The following is a 4,374-nucleotide window of genomic DNA, read 5'->3' on the forward strand; positions in this document are numbered from 1 at the left end:
TTCAATCTCTCCTCCACACATTGAACAGGTTGGGTGGATCCTAGTGAAGTAACTGAGGCAGTAACCTCCGGAAACACATGAGAACTGGACAGATCCAATGACCGGAGCACAGCAAGGTGATGCCGAGTGATGGCTGGAAGAGACAGAAGAGCTATGTAACCCACCTCCTCATTTTAGGGAAGAGGAAGAACCTGGCCCAGAGACATCCAGCAGCTGCCTCAGACCTACGGGAAACAGTCTCCCAACCAAGTGTTGAACCTCAGTGCTCTGACTCAGTTTCCCTCTTCTGACTCCAGACTAAGACATCACCTGGCTACACCCTCCTGCCCCTGACCTGGTCCAGAGGAATAAGGTTCTCATTCCTTTGTTTACTTCCCGCCAGAATCAGAATCTCTCTCTGGCTCTATTTAACCCTTCTCTGCAAAGAGAATTACCAAAGCTAGTCTTTGTTTTCTTCCCATGTGCCTGATAGCCTCCAAATCAGTGAGAGCACAGCTGGACCAAATGGGTCTGTCCTGGTCCTAGAGAGGGGTAGAAGCCCAGATTGGTCATTTTTGGAGACTCTCAAAAGTCCTGCTTAACCCTACAATTAAGAGATGAACTGAAAGCCCAGAAAAGTGAAGCAATGTCCCCAATTAGTCATGAAGTCAGTCTAGACACCCAGGAGTCCTAACTCCCAGGGCTTTTGCCACTACGTCATGGGCTAAAGCAATCAATATACTTTCCTGGAATGATATCTCTGGCACTTTCCCCAAAGCAAACACTCCTATGATTCTCTTTTATTGACAGACAAGGATACCGAGCCCTGAGATCACAGGAGGCCAGAAGACGAAACATTTCATTCCTTGTCTTTATATGGAGACATCACAGTGGTACTGTGGGCAGAGTGTAGACCTGAAGGCTGGGAGACCTGAGTCCAAATTGTGCCTCAGGAATTTGCCAACTCTGTGATCTTCGGGAAAGTCACTTTAACCTCTGTCTGCCTCAGTTTCCTCATTTATAAAATGAGAACGATAATAGCACCTACTTCCTAGGGAATGGTGAAGCCAGAATGAGATATCCATTTAGTCATGTGCAGACCTTAAAGTGTCCTCTAGAAATGCTGCCGTTACCTCCCCATGCTCTGCATATAATACGTGCTTCATCGATGCTTGGTAGTTTATGGACTCCTCTAGATCTGGAAAGGACCTCAGAAGTCATCCAAACTAATGGAAATTGAAGCCCAGGAAAGGGAAATCACTTGGCCAAGGTCACCCAGCTATAGGTGGCACAGGTAAAATTTGAAGCCAGGACATTTGTCTCAGCATTCTTTCCATGGACCCATGGGTTGCCCTGCTGTTCCAGTCTGAGTTGGGATGGTATTGGGTAGGGAAGGCAGCAGGCCTCTGGGGTGGCTGGCCCACCTTTACTGGGACTTCTCGCACACATGGGTTCATCATTTAGGTTTTGCATTTTTCATGCTGAAAGATATTTTAATTAGGATGGAGATATGTAAAGCTAGAATTGAAACTTCCCCCTCCCTGACCACTCCCTTCCCCCCATAAATAAATGAAAATCCCTTACTCCCCACCCCCAATACGATCTTCTATCTTGCAGGTACCATTTACTTTTGGAAACAGACTTGGTTCAGAGGGCTGAGCTGTCTGCCCTCTAGTGGCATCTAGTGCCTGCCAAGCTATAGTGGAGAGTAGAGAAGTTTGGGCACCTGAAGAAGTAGGCAGCTGGCTTCTCAAGGCCACAGTACCCGGGGGTAGCCTAGCTTAGCCAGGCCCAGGGCTTGTTTGGGAGGATTGGGTGTGCCTGAGGAGGCCCAGAGAGGGGAAGGCCCTTCCCTGGGAGCCCTGGGCATCTGCCCTTAAAGCCATTTCTCAGGACTGGTGGTTCAGAGTTGGCAGGAGCCTCCAAGATCCAGCAGTTCAGAACTTCTTTTTGGCCATTTTGGCAGTCAGTCTGGTAAAGTCTTTGGACTCCTCAGAATTGTGTTTTTAAATAAAAACTTAAAACAATTAGAATATTTTAAGGATGATCACTAGCATTTAGACCAGCTTCTAGGTTTACAAAGGGCTTGACATATTACCTCATTTTTTGGTCCTAATAATTCTATGTTATTGTTATCCCCATCTTCTAGATGAGGAAACTGAGAGGGAGGAAAGGAACAGACCTTTCCAGGATCACATGGCTGGTCTATGCCAGGGGCTAGATTTGCACTTAGGTCTCCCTGACTGCAGGTCCCACGCCATCAGCTGAGCCACCTGCTTACCGTTGATTATGAAAGAAACCAAAAGTTAGTGAAAATAAAATGTGCTTTTTTTCTCATCCAAGGACCAAGCTTCACCCCACCTCCACCCCCAATCTCTACACATATCCTTGGAATTCTGTGGACCCCAGGTTAAAAACCCTTGATCTAGTTCAATGCCTTCCTTTCCACATGACCACTACAGATAAATGATTTGGCCAAGGCCACATGGGTGATTGGTATTAATGGCAGGAAATGAGAGGGAGATCCTCTGACTTCTGAGTCAGCAACTTCTCTACTGTCCCAAGGCTGACAAGTAGGAGGGACTGAGTCTCCTCAGTGGCTAGTTCTGTTCTATTCTATTGATACCAGCTTCCCAGCACCCTCATCCTACCCAGAGAGGAAACACCAAAAAGAAGGCACCCTGCCAGGGCGCACGACATTGCTCCCTGGACACACATCCAATAGGCTAGCTCTGAAGGAGACCCTCTGGACACCCACACAAGGAGAAAAAATTCTCAGCATCCTCAGTCTATTCAGTATCTGCAATACTAACTGTGAGCTTGAAGGTCCCTTTACATGCTTTAGGTCATTTGGTCCACACAACAACACTGTTATTATTATCCCCCTTTATAGATGAGGAAGCTGAAGCACAGAGAAGTTATGCGACTTGCATAGGGTCACATAGTTGGTAAGTAACTGAGTTGAGATTTGAAATGAGATTGAATTTAAATGATCCGAATCCAAAACTCAATCTGTCCACTGTGCAGCTTAGCTACCTCTGCTGTCCCCTCTCAGCAATCTATAAGTAGAGATCACTTGTCTAACATGTTGTCATGGGGATTGTTCTGGTGCTGTTTGGGCAATATGGCCACCAATGGCCCTTCCAGTGTAGAGGGTGTATGGTCCTGCTTCACTCCACGAGGTGATGGAGCCCGTAAAGAGACCAGTAACCCCAAGAGAAATGGAGTTTGAAGAACCCATTCAGGGCATCGATGAGGAAGGGCTTTTTCTAGATGGAGAAAGTGCTCAATAAATGCCTGTTAACTGACTCACTGACTGAGTCTTCAAGGACAGTAGGGGGTGTAGCTGACAGATAAGGTTTGTGCTATGGCCTTTGATTTACCTGTTGACCCTGTGAGTATGTTGGTAATGTCATCCCTGTTTAACAGATGAAAAAAACTGAGATTGAGACAGGTTAAGTTACTTGCCTAGGGTCACACAATGAGTTAATGTCTGAGATAGGACTGAAACTCAAGTCTTCAGGACTCTAAGTCCTTGGACCACTTAGTTCACACACATACACACACACACACTCACAAATTTTTTGCCAAAGTCTTTGTGTAGTTTTAAGTTTTAATAAGCTTAAAACTGCACTTCTCAAACATCTAATCTATATATGGTTAGATGCCACAGAGTAGGTGGCAATGCCTTAATCATATATGTGTTGGAAAGGCCACTAGGACCTCTTCCATCCTTATCAGGGGGAGTGCTAACCTTCTCTCCTATATATCTATCTACATCTATACATATCTCTGTATGTATATAAACATATACGTATACTGGTTTTACATTTACATATATATGTGTGTGTATGGGAATCATCTGCAAAATGACCATTGAATCCAGGGGAGTTTGACAGCATTTCCAAGAGAGCTACTGAGGAGAGGCCAGGCTCTGGGTCTGCCTCAGGGAATATTCACGTTTAGTGGTCAGTGACTCCTGATGACTCAGAAAAGGAGGCTAAGAAGGAGCAGTCAGACAGGTAACGACCTTGTTACAGAAATCAAGGAATGAGAATATCCAGAAGGAGGTGTAGATGGGTGGGTGATGGGTCAGATTGGATGAGGTTGAGAAAAAGTCACAGGGTAACAGTTTAGAGATCACTGATAACCTCTGATCACTGTTGCAATCAAAGCATGGCAGGGTCAGAAGTCAAATTGTTCAGGGTTGGGCAGTAAGGGGAAGGTGACAAGTGGAGGCAATGGATGTAGATGGGTCTTTCTAGGAATCTACTGCAAAAGGAAAGAGAGATAGGATGACACCAGGAGAAGAAAAGATCTAGACAGGGAGGTGGTTCATATTACAGCTGGTATTCCTGGTCACCATGGCCCTCAGGAAAGGAAAGAAAGCATCTG

The 4,374-nt window shown here is 45.7% G+C and overlaps 1 non-coding gene across 1 annotated transcript; it reads right to left on the reverse strand.

Annotated features, from left to right (window-relative positions):
• Window positions 1–3,627: 3,627 nt before the first annotated feature.
• Window positions 3,628–3,755, reverse strand: LOC140512957 (U6atac minor spliceosomal RNA). Its single transcript, XR_011970009.1, has one exon. It is a non-coding gene; the product is annotated as a U6atac minor spliceosomal RNA (small nuclear RNA).
• Window positions 3,756–4,374: the final 619 nt, after the last annotated feature.

This window comes from Notamacropus eugenii, chromosome 6 (assembly GCF_028372415.1).
Source record: "Notamacropus eugenii isolate mMacEug1 chromosome 6, mMacEug1.pri_v2, whole genome shotgun sequence".
Lineage (NCBI taxonomy): Eukaryota > Metazoa > Chordata > Mammalia > Diprotodontia > Macropodidae > Notamacropus > Notamacropus eugenii.